A 20477-nucleotide genomic window follows, 5' to 3' on the forward strand; every position below is an offset into this window, starting at 1 on the left:
GGTATTATAGAATTTAATAAAAACCCATGTAAACCCTGGCATATTTTCTTCTTAGTGATGCTCAGTTTTTTTTTCTCAAAGACTTCCAAAAATTTAATCAAATGCTTACTGGGTGTATTAATATATACCGTTATATGCATATGTAGCTGCTGATAAGCTTATAACACATCTTCATCCATGTATATACGAACCATATGCATGTCTGCCACCAACAAGCGCTAGTCATTTGCACGGCACATTTGCGTTTGTGGTCGAAAGTGATGCTTTAAATTAAAAAGAAAATAACCGGCAATCTATTACTAAGCTAAAAATTGATACACTTCTGTCCGGCTGACTGCTGGCGGCGGAAGTCCAGCGGCAATGCAGGCGTGGATGCTGTGCGGCTGGTAGTAAGAGAAGGGCGAGCGTAGCTGGCGTCCAAAACAGCTGCGGGCGTTGCTTGTCTTGCCAAGAGGCTGTGCATAGAGTCAGTGGCCAGCAGGCAACAAATCGGAGTATATACAGCACAGGTTGCTTATATATTTACAGGGTGTTTACATACTTACATATGAACATGTATATATGCATATGTTTGGTATGTGTGTTTGCTTTATTTGACTGCTCGCCAGTCATTTGCCTGTAATGAAGGTCTGTGGTGGCTACAGCAACGTGCGCCAAGCTGGTCAGGCAAATAATGGCAACACATTTGTAAGTGTCTGCGAAAATTTGTTGTTGTTATTTTTTCACTCTCGCCATAAGCAACAGCATATTTTTTTGGAATTTTTTTTTTTTTTTGCCTTGCTTTTTCCTCGTATGGATATTGTGTAGTGGCGTTCGTTTAGCGTTTGCCGCTGCTGACATAGCAAAGGCGGCGCTTACATACATATGTACACGCAAACAACAGTTATACGTGTTTGATAGCTTGGCGTTGCATGCCACACCGCAACGCTGCGGCCACATGATGATGGAAATCAGCGTCAACTACGTCGCTACTCCACCTATAGTGCGGCATATCAGCATATTATCTTCATTAAGCCAGCTGATGGGAGTGACGCGCTACAAAAACAACAACAACAAATTTTCTTTTATATAAAAACGCGCAGCTTGCCAGCCGCATTTAACCCACAGCGCCGGCTTGGTCAATAAGTCACTCTCCGTTTTACGTTGGATGCTGTGCTAAGTTGCAAAGACAACAAAAACAGCAACATGCCACCTATTTGCAAAGAAACAATGGCGCGTCTGTATAGGTATTTTACATGCAACGCTCATTACCACAAATGACCAGCGCGCCCCCGACCAGCCATTTATTTCCCACCGTCCGCATAGCTGCTAAACTGGCGCTTCTCATTCACTTTCATTGACTTTTTCACCTTAATCCCGCCGGCTAGCTTGATTAAATAACCTTAATCTACTGCGCGATATCGACTCCGTCTCTTATGCGCTCCCATGATGCTTTTGCTCCCCCGCTATTATTTTGCAGATTTATCATTTTTTCATGAGCTTCGATGGCTCATGGTCCTCCTGGACGCGGCTGACGGTAAGAATAAATAATGACAGCTCATCATGAGCTCATGCATGGCAGTCAATAATTACGCGAGCCACCGCATACGCACACGTGCACATACATAACAGTATAGTGTGGACTCAGAGTTATTATGTTGATGCAGCTCCCCAGTGGTGTAACACAAAACCTCGCCCGGCCTCCCATTTGTGCGGCATAATGACGTGTAATAAAGGTGTTCAATGGCTCATATTTAAAGTGATACTAATGGCATGTTGGCCCCCTTAAACTGTTAAATTTACGCTGGTAACATTAAGAAATATTTTTGAGTGAACTTTTTTTGTTATAAGTTATTGTTTGAAAATTAATTTGTTTAAATTTAGTTGGCAATATACTACCCTAAAAATATAAAAAACACTGTAACAACGTTAAGTATAGCAGAGCAAGGTTTCGATCCTCGGACCTCTGGGTTATGGGCCCAGCACGCTTCCACTGCGCCACTCTGCTTACAAAGACAATGTTGCCAATTTTTAGTAAGCTAATCATTATCTTATCTATGTCATCTATGATTTTCAAGATATATATTTAGTAGTCGAAAAAGTCTTTTCGTATTTCTAAACAAATTTTAACTTTTTTTATATTTATACCAATAAATAAATAAAAAACGTGTACCATTTTGGTCGAACACTTTTTGCCATTTTTCCGCTAAAGACATTATTCCATCAGTGTAAATCGAAATTTTGAAATTTCCAGAACGGAAGCGAGCGAACCATTGTTGTGCTACGCGAACTGATACAGCATAGGCTCTCGTGGCATTCTTCCCTTTTTATACAAAAATTTCAAAATATAGCGAATTTCTTATTATTTTCATGTTTGAACAGCTGTAACTTGTTTTCAACTCTCCGATTTTAATTTTTTTTTTTTGGTTTTCTGAAGCTTGTTTAAATGAAGCTTGAAATCTCACCTTTCCAACACTATATGGTATGTCACAATGTGATTGGTAGCACTGGAGATATACGACTGCAACGACATCTATTGACAAAATACGAAAAGACTTTTTCGACTATCCAATATTACAAGTTGAAAAATATTTTTCCAAGAAATAATTTTCTTGCTTTTTTGCAAAGGACTGCTTTCATGTAAAAACCTTTTCCACTAACGTTTCAAATATTTCTGAATATCAAAAGACTTGCGAGATTCCTTCCTTTCACCAAGCGATACTAATATTTGCAATGTATGTTCAGTATGCAAAGGCATACCTTTAAGCGCCACAAGCCGCAAGGTTTGTATATATACATGTAACTTCTTCGACCTTTTGTTTCTCAATTCTTTCAGTGCGAAAGGAACACATCCAACTTGTCGTTTTTTTCTTTAAGAATTTCCTGCTTTTATGGCAAGCATGCTTTTTTCCTACCACTCACTACTCTATTATTATTTGCTTGCTTAGCCTTTTCATAACATAGTTTGGCTAAAATATTTAATATCAATTTATTGAGGCCACAAAATGTTTGGAGTGCCAGGCAGCAATATTTCCTTTTTACCAAATAGTGAGTGAATGTGTGTGGGACTAGCTTTCATACCGCATGCATACCGTTATTATTGACCTTTCCACTCGTCTTAACTTGCCTACAGCTTATTCTATCGTTACTCACTTTTTTATTTTATTTCAGGGTAAACAGCAATATATATTTTTAGACCGCACTAAATTTTTAATATTATTGAAATATTTCCTTCGATATTTGTTTGCTTGCAGTGCGTCAATGAAGCGGCAGTAGTTTAGCAGGAAGAACAAAATAAAAATGGTAGGCTTACAAAAACTCCATCAGTCAGCTCCACGTAAAAAGGGCATTTGATGTTTCGGTCTATTTATAAAGGGCGATGAGGGTGCTTTTTTATGGCATACCAAAGTAATTGATTTCGATAGTTTAGTTTAGGTATGCCTGTATTATTTCGGGTGCTTTTGCAGTTAGACCTCAGAAAATTTTTTCTTACACAGGCTTGAGCAAATTTTTGTTTGAGGTTGGTTAGCTCTTGTGACTCAAAGTTGAATGGTTGCAATTTTTCAATTTTTTAATTAATTTTTATTAAAAGCATTTTGAGGTGGAACCTCATGAATATAGGAAATATTGAAATATTTTTACAAAAAGTTCGAAAGTATGCACATGAAAGATTTAATGAAAGCTTTTGGCAGACTTTTTTTTATTTTAATATATGAAAAATTAAACAAAATGATTTTTGAGAGCTCGAGTAAAAATTAAAAAAAAAAAGTTACAAGAGAAATAGTTTTTGCATTTCTGTGGGATAATTTTTGGTATACGAAGAATCCGAAAAATAAAATAAATAAATAAAAATGTGTATAAGTTCTTGGTTCTGAAAATCCATTGAATTTGTATAGATTTAACCCAAGCTAACTGCGACTGTTCTGCTCTAAATTACTTGGGAACTATAGAACACAGAATTTATATATAAATTTCAATGAAAACTAACACATATTAGCTCAGCTGATCCTGACCGTTAGCGAGATCAATAACCCTTTTGATTACTTTGAGTAGGTCTATGATAACTTTGTTTACATTTAGCGAAGTCAACAACCATTTCTGACGCAATTGATCTTTGGTGAAGCTTTGTTTACATTTTGCGAAGTGATCTACCCAGCCTGAGGTGAAGGGCCTTTGATTAAGTGAATGAACCCCGTTTGTTTACAATTAGCTAGGTCAGCCATATCTGAAGTCAATGACTTTTAGTGAGTTCAATGAACCTTTTGTTCACATTAAGTCAGGTCAACAATTCTTTCTTTGGTCGAAGACCATTTTGTTTACATTTAGCAAAGTCAACAACCTTTCATAAGTGAGACTTAGGTTTGATGACCCCGCTTGGGGACAGTGGTTAGTTGTTAAGTAAAAAACAAGTAAAGTGCATAACTAGTCACAAATTACGCCAAAAAATGACAAAACTTTGGGACACAGGAAAAAAGAGTGTAGAGGGCAGTTGCGGTTAAAAAATTATTAAAAAATACGCGAAAACTACTTTATCAACCATATCTCGACAAAAAGGCATCATAATAACTTCCAAATAGTAAAAAAATATTTATTAATTTTCTTTAAGGTACACATTTGAGTGAATTTAACTCTACTCGCTCTAAATTTTCTTATCTTTTCAGCCTATGTGTAGGTACTTCAAATTCTGGTGATTTTTTATTTAATATAAAATAGTAGTATTTCACCGCGGGTATCACTTCATTACCAATTTTCCGTTTACTCACAAGCGATTTTCGGTTTTATGACCATTGGCTATTGACTTGGTTCAATATTTTTCGGCGCCTTACCGCCACATGCAGCCGGTTAATGTGTGGCCAACAAACATTTTGGCGCACAGTCAGCAAAGTATTTTTGCCCATTTAATTTGAACAGCCCTCGCATTTATCTTAAAAACTGGGTAATTGCGTTTAGATTTATGTGAACTCCTCGTGTTTTCCTCCACGGCGCGTTATCTGCCTCTACAAACCACGCCACTTTATGCTCTCCATTTTTACGATTATTTGCAGTTTTCGGCCAGCTCTGTGTATTTTTGATTTTTTTTTTTGCTATAGTTTCTTGCTGCTAGAAATGGATATTGATGACCTAATGCGTTTGCATCCTATCCTTCTATAGCACCTTGATTATACTGGCGCCACGTTTAGTTGCCTATTTGGGCGTTTGTGGTTTTTTTTTGGAATTTACTGCGGTTTGATTATTGCAAAATTTATGTGCAATTTTGGGTGCAAATTTTTAATAGCACTCGTAGTCGTTAGTGGAAGCAATTTTAATAAAAATACCCATTTATTGATGAGCACATTAAGATAAAATGTGAAGCTGTTTACATGATGGATGGGCTGGAGAGCATTACGCAATCTATTAACAGTTGTTTCTACTTACTCAAGATACTATGTCTAAATTATTTAGAAACATTATTATTATTTTATTTTGATTAGTTTTAAGACTATTCGTCCACGTAGTCAACTGCAAGGTGCGGTATAGTTTGTTCTAAAATTATAGAAAAGTTTATTCTTTACCAGAAAAACCCATCATGGCTTGTCTCGAGTATCTCAGATACCCTCCTATGTATAGGAGAATGTCAAATCATGAAGGACTAATTACTTAAATGCTACAGGAAGCATTGAAGTGGCGGCTAATCTTTTCACATTGTCATATTCCAGTTACCAATTTCCTCTGGCAAACTCGCCGACCATCCCATATCATGTCAAAGAGCTAGAATTAATGCCAATATTTTTAACATTTTTTTTTTAATATTTTTTAAATATTTCTTAAATATATTTTTATAATATTTTTTTAAAATTAAAAAAAAAAATAAAAAAAATGTGTATAAAATATTTTTTTAAATATTTTTTAAAAACTTTTTAAATATTATTTTTTATTTAAATATTAAAAAAAAAAATTAAATATTATTCAAAATATTTTTTCTATATATTGTTTGTTCCTTAGTTTTGGATACATTCCATTCGTTAAAATAATTAATTTTCCATGCTCTCGAAGCAAACTAATTAAAACAATTTTTTTATCATAGTGATATTTATGCACACATCTAGAATAAAATGTATACATTTTTAATATACTTACTTTTCTTTTAAAAGTACTATTTAACAAAAAATCGGATTTACATGTGGTTCCGTAACAATTAGCAGAGCAAGGTTTCGATCCTCGGACCTCTGGGTTATGGGCCCAGCACGCTTCCACTGCGCCACTCTGCTTACATACCGTTACTTGCTTAGTTAGTCTATAGCTGTTTTCTCCGCCCCCTCATGATTCGCCTTGTCTTGTTTGTCACATTAACGCTAACATTTTCTACACATTTTAACCAGTTTTTTGCATAAATTTCGCAATACTGGTTTTCGAAAATTAAAAATATACCGGCATCAAATATCGAGTATGTACGATTATAATAAAATATAATATACTTTTTATAACTTTATAAACAAAAGCTGTCTTTTGTCATTTATTCAGAGTGTTTCGATTAATTTACCTAGAATTAATCGATTCTTTACACATTATTTTATGTATTCGTACAGCATACCTTTGCACCACCCCCATCAAAATAATAATTAATATTTTGCATTTAACATGAATTTTGTAATTAATTTGCTTTGTTAAAGAATTGTTGGCAATTTTCAGCATCAAAAGCGTTTTTGAACAAACGAGTAACGCGTGAAATCGTTTTATCAATAACAGTCTGGCGTAATTACCAAATCCTGTCTAAGTTGTAAGGAGAGAGGCTGCAAAAAGCTTATAATACAATTCAGTACAGTGGTGTACTTACATTAGTTAAGCGAAGAGCGATTTAAAAGGGTATTCTAGTAGAGGCTCGAATCAAGCAATCTCTGTCGGTTATTAAATTTTAAACTAAAAATCCTTAATATTTTACCTTTAGGGTAATATTCAACACACAATCTCATATCCTTCCTTATCCTTGACTCGAAAGCAGTATGAAGAAAGGAATCACAGGATGAATGGCATATTTGGAATATTTATGAAAGTTATGAATATATTTGAGAAAGTTGTTTACAATTTTTACTACAACTATTCACTGATTTTTAATACAAAAAGCACTCGAAAAAAAACTTGGAAAACATTCATAATTCGAATCAATTCAAGGCCGAACGAACACCCTCTTCTTATAGGTATCCAGCAATTTCGTCTTTTCATTTAGATATTTAAATAAAACATAATTGTAATTGCTGAAACCTTTAGAGGATAAAATGGCAGAACATTTACCTTCATTTAGTCAAATTTTCGATAAATATTACATCTTTAATGAAAGTATTTTTGAATAGTAGAACTAGTATAACGCTAAGGAAAGCACTTTCGAAAGAAAATAGGGTTCCCGAACGAACATTTCATATATTATGAGAAAAGTGTGCTCTTCTTTTTCATATATTTATGTAAAATTTCTAAACTAAAATAGTTTTCTGTAAACACTAAATTAAGGGAAACGAAATAGAAAAAAAATGACAAAAGTGCCTTCAGCTTGACTGGCGAACTAGTACAGGAAATACGCAAGTCGTTATAAAGGATACAAAATGAAGTTTTTGAAAGGGCTGACAGACGAATCAGGGTGAGACGAAAAGTTTGGGGCATGCAGGAGGGCCAAGATCATGGAATACCTCCTCTGTTTATGTCGGGCCTTATCTAGAACTCAGCTTAGATATAGGAGCTTCGCAGTACAAGGGACTAGATGAAGTCTCAGAACTAAATATCAAATATCTTTTGAACTTCGCAAAAAGTTTGACGTTTTGCACGACACAACGGCCGTCATAATGCCAGTTCTGACAGACGAAGCGCTGACTTGGTGGCCTGTTCTAAAGAAAAACTATAATATCAGGAAACTAGCAGGAGTACAGAGAGTACCGGTGCTACAAGTTCAGACTATATATATTCCCTAATGTTAAATTTCAATAGCCACTTCCGGGTGAAGATACTCTCTAGACGTTCTCCGCTCACGAAGAGGTTTGTAGAAGAGGGTTATGCAGAAGAGGGTTATGCCTATCTATATCGACTAGTCCAAAACGGAAAGCGGAATGGGTGCGAATGTACACTCGAATGACTACCAAACTCAGCAAGTATCTTCCTAACGCAAGTACTAGGTGTAAAGAGGATCTGTTGTGCTCTATTAAATAATAGAGGGAAAATAACCATAAACACGAATCACCATACAACTTTGCTGGCGTTGTCGACGCCACTAATTAATTCCAGCATAGTTAGCAATTGCAGAAGGGCTCTAAGCTCACTGGGGAGTCAACTCCATTTGTCCTTAATTTGGGTGGTCAGCCAAAGGCACATTTTCTGTAATGAAAAAGCAGACGAGTTGACCAAACTAGGATCCTAGCACGAATCAGACACAGAATATTTGAAGCACATCAGGCACCAAACATTGAATGAAATAAGATAGCAAGTCTATAAAAGGCCGACGATAGTGCATCAAATTGGCACATCCAGCGCTAATTGAACCCGAAGTGGCAACACTCATACCAACTTACCTATCAGTGTTTTTTATTTGAAAAATTATTAAAATAAATTTTTTGGTATGTGGCAACTTTGAAAACTGTTGCTGCCTGTCATAAAATTTCAAAGCAAAACACGTTAAATACACCACTGTGTCGAACACACACACTCACTTGCCAATTTGTGTCACCAGCATAAATAATATGGCGCCCAGAGCATAATTATATAATTTTACAGTTATGCTGGATGTGTGTTAGTGCATTAGGGCGAAAATCTATTATTCTAATAAAGTAAACTGAATTAATTTGTTGTTTTTGTTTTCGCAAACGTTTTGTTAACTATTTTGATAAGTGTGTGTATGTGCGCGAGTGTGTGTGTGTGTGTGAATTTTTGCCGCCAAATTAATTACATTTAATGCATTTCAATTTGAGCTCAACTCATTTAATTTCTCAACAAATTATAAACGTAAACAATTATGCGCCAAAAAACAATAAGAACAACACAAGCAGCGAGTTGGCGCAGCAGTAGCAACAACAAAAACAATAACAAAGGCAGCAGCAGGTGAAGCCACAGAACAATGTGCGAAAAGGTGCGAGGTTGCATTAGTGCTAAATTTTGCATAGTTCATGCATGCTTGTGTCTGTGTGTGTGTGGGCGAGTGTGCGAGTGTTTACCACACATGCACCCGCACTACATTAACTTAATTGTATTTGTCATTTGTAATGTTGGCACAACTGTGACGACAACAAGGAATAACAAACTTTGGCGGCGCGCAAAGCAAAAAAATCCAAAAAGCTGGCAACGCCATTCTACCAACCTGCCACCACACCCCAATACAATTGCCAACTCAACGCATGGAAGCAGGCAGCAACAAAAATGCTTATGAGCAAACAGCACTTAGTAATGAATACAGCCTGAAAAGTCTGCGAGCAGGAGTCACAACAACAACAACAAAACTCTAGCAGCAAGCAACAGCCGCCATCAACAATCACAGCAGGTTGCACGCAATTACTATTGTGACGCGTTTCCGGTTTTCTAATTTAACCCCAAAACGCCGTAAAAGTTGGTAATAACAACAAAAGCTGCGCGACAGCGTGTTGAAGTGGCAGCGTTGGCAGCGGCGGGCAGGTGAGCCATTGCTGCGACAGGAGTTTATGCAAAATACCAAATCTGTTTCAATGTGGCAGCATAAAAGTGATGTAAAGTGGGGTAGGAGTGTAGGAGGTGGGGAGAAGCGGCATTGTAACTGGCAGGCAGCAGTGCGCCAACTGTTTGGTGGTGACGGCGAGGCGCGCGTTGGCGGCGCGGCAGAAGGTGACGCTGAAACTTCATTTAAATAAATTAGAAAATATGACAAAGTGCTCAAAACTCTGGCTGTTGTGGCATTTCAACGCAGATCGTTATGTTGTTGCATTTGTTGTTGTGGTTGTTTTTGTTTTGTCTGCCGTTGCTGTTGCTGTTGTTTCTGGCTTGCTGCTGGTGCGGTGCTGCGGCTAAAATCTCCAAGATTTGTATGCCTGCCTGTTTGTTGTTGTTTTTGTTGCTCATTTAATTGTTGGTAAATTTACTGTGGGTTTGTATTTTTTGCGCCTTTTCCTGGCGCTTAACAAATCAGTTGCTTTTGCTCTAATTGTTGTCACTTGTTCGCTGTCAGGCACACCTTGAGCGCGCGAAAAAAACTTTGAGAAGCTGGTTGGCAAGTCGAAAATGGTAATTTTTTGCCGTTAAGAAGGGATGAGGTTTTATGAACTTCGTGGAAAACTTCTACAATGAGTTTTATGTCAATGAGAGAGAGAAAGAGAGTGGGTTCAGAATTAAATCCTAATTAGATCATATTAGCTTGTTTTAGCTTTAAGTTTCCTAACCTAAAAACGAACTCCATAAAAATGTTGAACATTAAGTTTTATATCAATCATAGAGATAGAGAGAGAGAGAGTAAGAATGAGAATGAAATAATAATCAAATCCTAATCAAATTAGATTAGGTTATTTTAGCTTTAAGCTAGTCTTCTAACGCAGTTCTTTCAAAATACTAGGTCTCACGTAGGATCACAAAGCCTTCTAAATTTATCGTTATTTATAGTGACCCTGATAATGAAAATAGTTTCGCTCGGAGAAAAAAAAATTAAAAAATTAAAAGAAACAAAGCTATTTTTATCAGCCTTGCCTATTTTATATTTGTACAAATTTAAATTACTACTTAAATTTTTTTTTTTCAATCCGGGTCAATTTTGATCTGATGTTATATTACAATATTTTCAAATAAAATTTTTATATTTGATCCTTGAACACGATAATGTAGATTTGCATAGAAACGCCTATAATTTTGTTTTCAATCCGGGTCATTTTTGATCAGATGTTATACCAACGAATTTTCAATATTTTGAAACAAAACTCGTATAATTTCTCATTTCTTCAAGGCAATAATGAAGTTTTGTATAAAAAAAATAATTAATTGTACTTAAATATACAAAAAAATTATTTTTTTTTGGTTATCCGGTTCAATTTTGATCAAATGTTATATTATAATATTTTGATATAAAATTACTATATTTCGCCCTTTCTTAAAGGCAATAATGAAGTTTTGTATAAAAAAAAAACTTAAAATTAATTCTTTTGTCAATCCGGGTCAATTCTGATCACATATTATAACAATGAAAAAAATTAATTAAAATTTTCGAATAAAATTCATCTTTTCCCCCTCCTTCCGCGCCCTTGTGCTGTATGAAATTTCAATGCTATTGTTTGACTACCTTTCGCCTCCACTTTTTCTCAACGTCGCCTAAGCATAGACTTTTATCACATTTAATTTAAGACTTTTACTATTTCAACTAAAAGCACTTAGTAATTTATATAATTTCATTTTTCCTTTTTCTTATTTCTGTCATCCCCTTAAGTGTGTCAAAAAGGGTACACTGAACCCGTTGCCTCCCCAAAGGCGTGTCATAACTAAACCTACCAACATTTCATCTCTTATTTATTCATACATTTTAACGGATGTGGAATTTTTCACTTTTGTTCACGTGTTCATTGCAGTTCCCTTTGGGTCAAACGCCCGCAGAAAGGTATGAAATTGTGATTTTGTAAAGAAGGAAGTCACAATAAAAATGGAATTAAGTTGCATAAAGGTGGTTTTTGCGAGATGAGGGGTGGGAGTGGGTATTCAACTTGTTCAAAAATGCAATTTGCTTAGTGCTGAGTGTAGGATTTTGTGTGGTAAAAGGAGTGGTGAGGGTAGGAGGAAATTTTAGTTTTAAGTTTGCTTCTGCAACTCAAATAAATTAAATATTTATTGTTTATTTTTATTTTTTATTTCATATTTAATTAAATTTTTCAATAATAATAAAGCATAATTATGATATTAGTAACCTTAAGCCTAAAAATATGTATTTTTTCACACGGAAATATAATATAACTTGCTTTCTTTCTCATATAATAAAAAAAAATAAATCTACAAAATATGGTATCAACTCTTTTTATAAAAATTAATAAAAATTAAAAAATACAATATATCGTCTATTAACTACATTTTTACTCTTATAAGTGACAATTTGACATTTATATTTTACTTGTATAAGCAGATTCTATATAATATATATATAATTAGAATATTATAATAAAAAGTATAATAAAAAAAATCATCAACGCTATGCATAGCAGAGCAAGGTTTCGATCCTCGGACCTCTGGGTTATGGGCCCAGCACGCTTCCACTGCGCCACTCTGCTTGTTGGAGACGCTGTGCCAAATGTGCAATAGAAGTCAGCGCTACAATTTTCTCTTTCGCACAGCACAATTAGACAACTACAAAATCAATGACTAACAACTGTTATGATAACTATCGTTAATGGTTATTCAATAAGTTACTTTTACTTAATTATTCAATGAGCGTGTTGTAACTTCAATACATGCAAATATTTTTATTGCTTGCTTCATTTGTTGTTAAAAACGAGCAACTATATTTGTTTAATCAATCATAATTTGATAAATACAGACTTGTATAGTACCAGCTATGCTTTTTGTTTAATATTAACCAACCGATTAGCAACAATTACTTATTTGTCATTTACAAATTAGTCGATTATCACATTTCGGCTTATCGCTTTGAATATAAAATAAATAAACTCATATGTTGGTAAAATAACAACAACAACAATAACAATGTAACAACAAAATACTATGTCACATACCACTTAAAAAATTACAACAAAACTAATAATTCAGTAATGAAAATAATGAAGTATAATTGGATATCAGTAAACACAAAAATTAAATTTTAGGAGAATTACTTAAAGCAATGCGCTGTGTATCGGCTAAACTGATTTGGTTCAAATTCGGGTTACCCATCCCTCAAAATATGTCATAAACAATAATAAAACTAAATATTCCACGCTTTGAATTCATATTAATTGCTCCACTTATTGGAGATAATAGTGAGAAATTAAATGGAATCACAATGTAATTGTAAATGAAGCTAAGCGGGAATAATATTAACATATATACAAGCATAATACATATGTACATATGTAAATTTTTATGTCATTTAATTTGGTTTGAAGCTGAATATCGGCGGAAAAACAAATTCACGTAATGGAAAGAATGGATGGATATCTAGAATTAGTAAAGCGTTTAATTTTACTTTTTTCAATTAATTAAGCCCGTTTTTTCGGGATTTGAAAAATGGCGATCCCGAATTTGCGGGACTTTAAGAATTGCAAATCCGAAATTTCGGGATTTTTAAACTTTTCTGGATTTCGATTTTCAGGACTTAAAAAATTACAATCTCAAAATTTCGGGACTTGAAAAATTGTAATCCCGAAATTTCGGGACTTTTCAAAATTTCTTTAAATTATGTTGAAAAACAAGTTAATGCGAGAAAATACTAAAATGCTGCTTTGAATTTTCGGGATCCAGAAGAATACCATAATACACTTACCATAGAGTCGCTATTCCAACTCTATAATTGGATATAATATTATTTACTTTATGTTCGGGACTGAATATCGGCAGAGAAACTTATTTACATATGTACATACATACATACATAATCGAATGAATGGATGGGTTTTTTATAATCAGCAAAGCGTTTAATTTACTTCAATTCATTAATCCCGTTCTTCAGTACTTAAAAAGTGCAGTCGCGAAAATTCGGGATTTCTCAAAGTTTCATTAAATTATTTTAAGAAACAAGTTAAAGCGAGAAAATACTTTCAGAGTAAAATAATACTCTTGCGGATCCCCAAAGTTAAAATAAAATTAACAATCCCGAAATTTCGGGATTTCTAAAAATTTCATTAATTTATGCTGAGAAACAGGTTAATGCGAGAAAATACTAAAAATTCTGTTTTTTTAAATTTCGGGATCCCGAAGAATATTATAATAGACATTCTATAGAGTCGCTATCCGAACTTTACAATTAGACAACAAACTATTTACTTTAATGTTCCTGCATATATTTATAAATATCTCTAAAGTATTTACATACATACACATTGCACATGCATATATGTACGTCAAATATTTTTCGATTAACAACACTTTACGCTTTGGCGCATAAGCACAATCACAAAACACTAAAGTAATTAATGTTTAAATTGAATTTTTGCACAAAGTAAATAAATGAGACGTAAAATATGTGCACAACATGCACACAAAGTTGCAATTATACACACATACATATTCATAATATCACGGATAGGCTTTTCTGACGTCACAAATACTCCTACACACACAAAGGCATAAGTATTTACGTGCGCCTAGTATTAATTTGCCAATTCCCACGGGCATTAATGGCACAGTCGGCGCTTACGCCTCGCACCTTCTAAATGATTTTCCATTGTTTATATGCATTATTATTATAGTTATTGTTGTTGCATTTCGCTTATCATGCGCATAATTGCGCCTTTTATGTTCGCGGATAATTAAACCAACATAATTAATAATTGATAATTGCATATGAATATTTATGCGAAACTATAAAAATATGCAGGCAGTCAGTTGAATGAAAAAATATATTATATATCTCTTACACATATGTATATACATACATTTATGTGAGTTTAAAATTTACACAAGAAATTAGTATAGTGGCGACATACTATATACAGATATTTGAGGGATTATATTGTTAATTGCAGAAAAATCGCATGCGATAAATTCGTTTAAATTGCTGATACAAATTGTGTTAGATTTTCCTAAAGCGAATTTGCGTGTGAGTTTTCTTAAACAATGTCATGGCATAAATCATTATTGTTCCAAAAACTGTATATCAGGTTCTTTTAAGCTGATCACTGAGTTTCCTCCCCTCAATGTCTATCTACGACTCATTTTTGAGAATGGGGAACTTAGTATATTGGGTTACGAGCCCTACACATATCGTACTACAAATAGTTTCAGTAAGCTTTTAGTGTGATTGCTGAGCTCGACTTTTCTTCGTTTTACTTCAGCTTTATCGAGCTAAGGCTCTTCTTGTGAGGTGGTAAATAAGACATTTCTATGAGGAGTGATAAACTCATCCAAAACCGGTATGAACCAAACTCCATAGCCTTAATACTAAGTAACTGGGAGGAATGGATGTCTGACGAGCTTTAGGAGGGCTATTGTGTAACCACCGGAGTTAAAACCCCTCACTCTATTGTCTCTTTGCTGAACCATCCCGGTCTTCTGGATAATTTCATCAGCACATAAAGTTTTACCTGTGCAACCTTCGAAATATCATCAAGTAATCCTCGACCGATGGTTGCGATTCTATTCCTATACAGAACCTTACATTCGCACAGGAGATACTGTAATCTCCTCCTCTTCTATCTCCTGAAAGCTTCTACTATACTTGTACAATAGTACTAGTCCTAGTCTGCCGGCATGTCTGCCGTTAGGACAGCGATTTGTTAGCACTCTTATTAGAGTTGTTATGTCGTTCCAGTCGACATATACGGCTCATATTCCATTCATGCCAGATTTGTCTGCTTATTGCACAAGTTAAGAATTACCTCCACTGAAACTCCGCTATATTTAAATATATATAAATTTCCACTATTCCGTGATCTAATTTCAATAGCTTCACAGTTACCAGGAATGTCATTATATCCTCGAACCCAATGCAGGTTTATCGTGAAATAGAATTTCAGATCCACTAAGAGATCAAGGCGCTCCTTCACTATCTTTGGCGAAACCTTAAGTGACTTTACAGATTTTAGAGACGCGGGGCCATGTTTATATCTCCTTCACACTATTGTCAGAACAAATAAGCTTTCTTTAATTGCTGTGATCTCCACTTGGAAGTCAGTAAGAAGTCTGGCAGAACAAAGACGACTTTGGTGTCCAATTTTACTGAAAATATGGATATCTCGGTTATATAGTTCGGAACCATCCGTATAGATGCTTATCCATTTTGACTGATTGACCACCTCCCCCTTTTTCCCACTCTTCTTTGGCAGAAAAGGCTGTATTATGAGAATTTGTAACATTCCCTATCGAATTTATTTTTACTTCCATCGAAACCTTCTGCGGCTCCACCCACTGAAATCACGCCAACAAATTAAAAATGCGTTTAACTCATAATTTGTTTGTGTTGCTGTCGCAAAACTTGTCGCAGTTCATTATTTGACCAAATCCTTGGCCAAGCGAACGAAATTAAAGTTCAAAAGAAGAAAAGTTGCGAGAAACAAAACCAAAAAAGCGGAGAACCAGCTAAACAAAAAATGGTTGTCAAAGATACGGAAGTTACAAGGCACAGGCGTTGTACGTACAAACTTACCACTCGCACTCGAGAACCTCGGTTGTTCGAAGAAGAGGAAAGCGCTGGCCATAAAGACAGCCGGTTAGTTGGTGGCGGTGGCACTGGAGTGTGATAAATTCAGACAGATGAACAAACTTGGACGGCAAAGTGCAATTAAAATAATTCGGACAATGGTTTTAAACAAAAGAAAGACAAACAAGCTGGGCCATAACACATAGTTGCAATGCAAAAGTCGGTTTAATAGGAGAGGAAACCGGCAGGAGCAACATAGAACTTGAGCTTGTTGTACGCGTAAAGTTGCAACAGTGAAAGCCACACCAGCGACGCCAGCAAATAAATCGCATCGCCAAAGTATGGCCGAGAGAGATGAAAAATATTTGTGAAAGAATTTCGTAGCGCGGCGGCAAAGGGCTCTGGCGGCGGTGGTGGTGCAACAGCGTAGAACAAAGGAACTATGCGAAGGATTGTCGAGTGACCAGAGCGCATAAAATTGTAAGAGTGAAAATAAAAGAAAATAGAAAACAAAAAAATTAAAGCCGAAGAGCTAAGCTGAGGGATGTGGATAAACTTTATGGACAGGAATAGTTGCGAATCATGGCCACAAACAACAACAACACTAGTGCAAAGCAAGAAGCAACAGTAATGTAATGCCACAAAACCAGAAGCCTTGTGTGAAGGGTTAAGAAATCTGTAAGATGAACGCGCGCCAAGCCAAGAAAATAATAATAGTTTAGGTTACCGAGCGACGAACGAAAGAAAGGCAAAAAGTTGCGGCAAAAGTTCAGTATGTTTCCTTGAATCAGTGATAAACCAATGGCGCAAATCACTGTTGCTAAGTAACGCAGGCCAGGGCACAGAACTCCAGCTAACCGGGGAGCAAGCGGCCATAAGTCAACTGAGAGGTCAAGAAAACCACTGTAACCGCAATTGAAACGGAGCATAGAAAAAATGGAAAAAAAAAGCTATAAGGAAGCGTTTGTGAAGAGAACACAGAAGAGAAGCGCTAATGAAACATACGAAAGTTAGCAAAAAAATATAAAAAGAAAGTTGGCAATAATAATGAACGACGGGCCAAATCCGTTATGAGACCTTATGCTTTAAAAATAGTAAAAATGGTAAAAAAGCCACTTAAGCTTTACTGGAAGCTTTCACTTTTAAAACGTTATAAGCTACAAAGTGAACAAGTGAGAATATACTTAGAGTAAATTGGTGAAGCAAAGTGAGGAGAAGAGCAAAATAGAGGATGCTCGCGCTATCAATAAATATTAAAAGCCATTAGACACGGAAACTGTGAGACAAAGCTTCAAAGTTAACACGAAGAAGGTCTGCAAAATTAGATATAGCGCGGTGTGCTATGCGTGCGAAGCAAAGGGTAGAGGAAAATAAAAATAAGAGAATATATATAAATATCCACAAATGCACTGCTGCTATTCGTTTTCTTCTTCTTAAACATGCCGCTAATGCGCTCATCGCTCATCACCTGTTTGCTTGCACTGTAACAGCATCTATGCCTGTGTGTGTGTATGTCTCTCGGCGACTCATTGGGGTTGCAGAAAGTACAAAGTTCAAGTCAACATTTGAAAACAACGAAAAGACGCGCGCACATGCAACACAGTAATGCGCAGATAACTTGACTTAAGTAGTTTAAAACTGAGTGAGAAAGTTTCTGCTTTCAAAGCAATAACAAAAAACAACAATGCGCGATAATGAAAAAACAAAAGTGAAAAGTGCGTCGGAAATGCAACTCACTACTTTTGGAAAACTTGCAACATCACTAATACAGGTAAGACAGTGCCACAAGCAGACAAATGAAGCAGACAGTGAAATAAGCACGAATTGCAACGAGAAAATAACTGCATTTTGACTGATTGACTTAGTGTTGCGTGCTTGATGGTTTGCTGAAGAAAGTTGGTGGTTTATCCTTGTTGCAAGGAAACTAAGTGATGACTGTGTGTATGTGTACACCATGTATTGCATTTCTGAAGTTTTTCTCCTCCTCGGAATTATGTTTGTCACTCCACTTTTCATTTTAAATCCCATATCTTCGAGTTACTGCGAAAGATAGTTTAAGTTGTTACTAATAATAATTAAAAATAACGGTAATTAGGTTGATAAAGTACGAATTTGTTTTTAATATTAAGGAAGTTTTCGAAACTTCTTAGGTTTTGATTAAGCGTGGCCTTGAGAGACATTATTGAGCATGCGTCAGAAGACAACTTGAATCATAAATGCTGTCCGTTTGCTTGAGCATTTGGTATAGTTTGTTCAAGCTTCATCGGTATATTTTTTAAATTTTATCAGAAAACCTTTTAAGATTTATCAAAAAGCTATTTAATTGTTATCAGAAAGCGTTTTAAGCTTTATAAGAAAGCTTTTTAGACATTATCAGAAACTTATGATGCAGCAACTAGATTTCCTTCCCGAAACGATATCATATTTTCCACTTAAACGTAGTCGTTAGCTGTATAGATTCTTATTCTTGTCTCGAAAACTAACTCAAAATTATTTTCTTCAAGCAATTCCTAAGTTTCGAATTATACTCAAGGTTTATCAAGAAGCTTTTTAAGTTTTATAAGACAGCTTTTTAAGCTTCATCAAAAAGTTTCTAAGATTTATCAGAAAGTCTTTGAAGCTTTAAAATTCTGTCAAGCTTTATTAGGAAGCTTTTTAAGCTCTACGAGAAATCCTCTTAAGCTTTATCAGAAAGCTTTCTAAGTTTTTTCAGAAAGTCTTTTTAAGCTTTCACAATTTTGAACGTAGTTCACTTGAATTTTGACGAAATATTTATGGGAAGTGAATGTACTTCGAAATTGTGTTAGGCAATAATTTCAATCTTCTATGATAATACTCCCAAACAAACTTTTAACTCGAGTTGTTATTCAATGATTTGTACCCAATCAACGACTTCATTTAATCCTCATTGGCCTCAAGAGGTCTTCCAGGACGTGGTGCATCCCTAAGATTGAAAATGGGGGAACGAAATTTTACAAACCATTTTTGGAATTGGCGTTCGGTCAGAACATCTTCATATAACGTTTGCCTTGCTTGAACTGATAGTCAACAAAAAAATATGTCGAAAAAGCTGATTTCGATCTGCCATCTTCGATAGGGCACCAGGAAAAACTATGGATTCCAAAAAATTTTAGAAATTTTTTTTAAAAACAAGCCTTACTATATTAGCTGTTAAAGATCAGCTGTTAAAATATATAAGAGTAAACCAGTTGATTATAAAGTTGGCTGTTGTCATCAAGCGAAATCACTTAATGAACGACTCAATACAAAGAGATATCTCAAATAATTAGCTGCAAGGTCGAAGTGTGGTCATCTTGAGTTCTTGGGCTGGCGCTTATGATCCAAATCATAGCTCTAGAAGCAAGTGGCCCAGAAAACAGCAAGTTCATGCCTAAACTTCGATACACCACATAGAACTATATTCATAATGGCTAGCATGTTCAGAGAAAAATAAATATTATATTTCGCCAGATGTCGCTGTGTCGCAATTTTAACAACTGGTATATGCATTCTGTGGTTTTTGGTCTCTAAAAAGGCAATAAAAATGTTTATTTTATACGCAGCTATTATAATACAAAACTTTGACATTTCACTGGTCCACAATATGAATACTTCCATCAATGATTCACTACCACACACAAAAGTATGCAGTTTGCATTACTTAAATGATAAATACTTCCGTGCCCGGTGAATGCAACAATGTTGATGGTGGAGTATTTTTCAATTATTATTTGTAAATAATAAAACATCAGCAGTGAGTACAACAGAATAACCGACGACAATACGATTTTATATATGTATGTGAAAGAAACTTGTCGAAAACAGCACAATGGCTTCGGTAAACATACACGTATTGGAATCAAAATTTACATATATACATATTTGAATATGTACATATGTATATAGCATATATGTATGCATATATGTTTGTGTTTATGCTCAGTGTAAATAAAGTTACGTATAAAATTGGCAACAAGTTAAATTTTCACAATATTGCCAATGTCAGTTGCTGTTGATCAATGGCCAATGGCCAATGGCGGCGTTATATTGTTGTAAAGCAACAATAATTGGCAAACGGGCCTTGCTGACGTCAAAAGTGATTCGTGCGTTAAATTAAAATAAATAAAATATTTTCAATTTACTGACTATTCCACGAGAACCTCGCTACAAATGGACTCCACTGTAGATTTAAGCAACAAATGGTGAATATTACATATTGAACAGAACAGTAAGTAAATAGGGGATTTTAAATTCC

The 20477-nt window shown here is 35.1% G+C and overlaps 3 non-coding genes across 3 annotated transcripts; all 3 read right to left on the bottom strand.

Moving 5' to 3' along the window:
* Positions 1-1915: 1915 nt before the first annotated feature.
* Trnam-cau (transfer RNA methionine (anticodon CAU)) lies at positions 1916-1987 on the bottom strand. The gene has a single exon. It is a non-coding gene; the product is annotated as a tRNA-Met (tRNA).
* Positions 1988-6155: 4168 nt separating this feature from the next.
* On the bottom strand, positions 6156-6227 carry Trnam-cau (transfer RNA methionine (anticodon CAU)). The gene has a single exon. It is a non-coding gene; the product is annotated as a tRNA-Met (tRNA).
* Positions 6228-12128: 5901 nt separating this feature from the next.
* On the bottom strand, positions 12129-12200 carry Trnam-cau (transfer RNA methionine (anticodon CAU)). The gene has a single exon. It is a non-coding gene; the product is annotated as a tRNA-Met (tRNA).
* Positions 12201-20477: the final 8277 nt, after the last annotated feature.

The sequence above is a fragment of the Bactrocera dorsalis genome, chromosome 3, assembly GCF_023373825.1.
Source record: "Bactrocera dorsalis isolate Fly_Bdor chromosome 3, ASM2337382v1, whole genome shotgun sequence".
Lineage (NCBI taxonomy): Eukaryota > Metazoa > Arthropoda > Insecta > Diptera > Tephritidae > Bactrocera > Bactrocera dorsalis.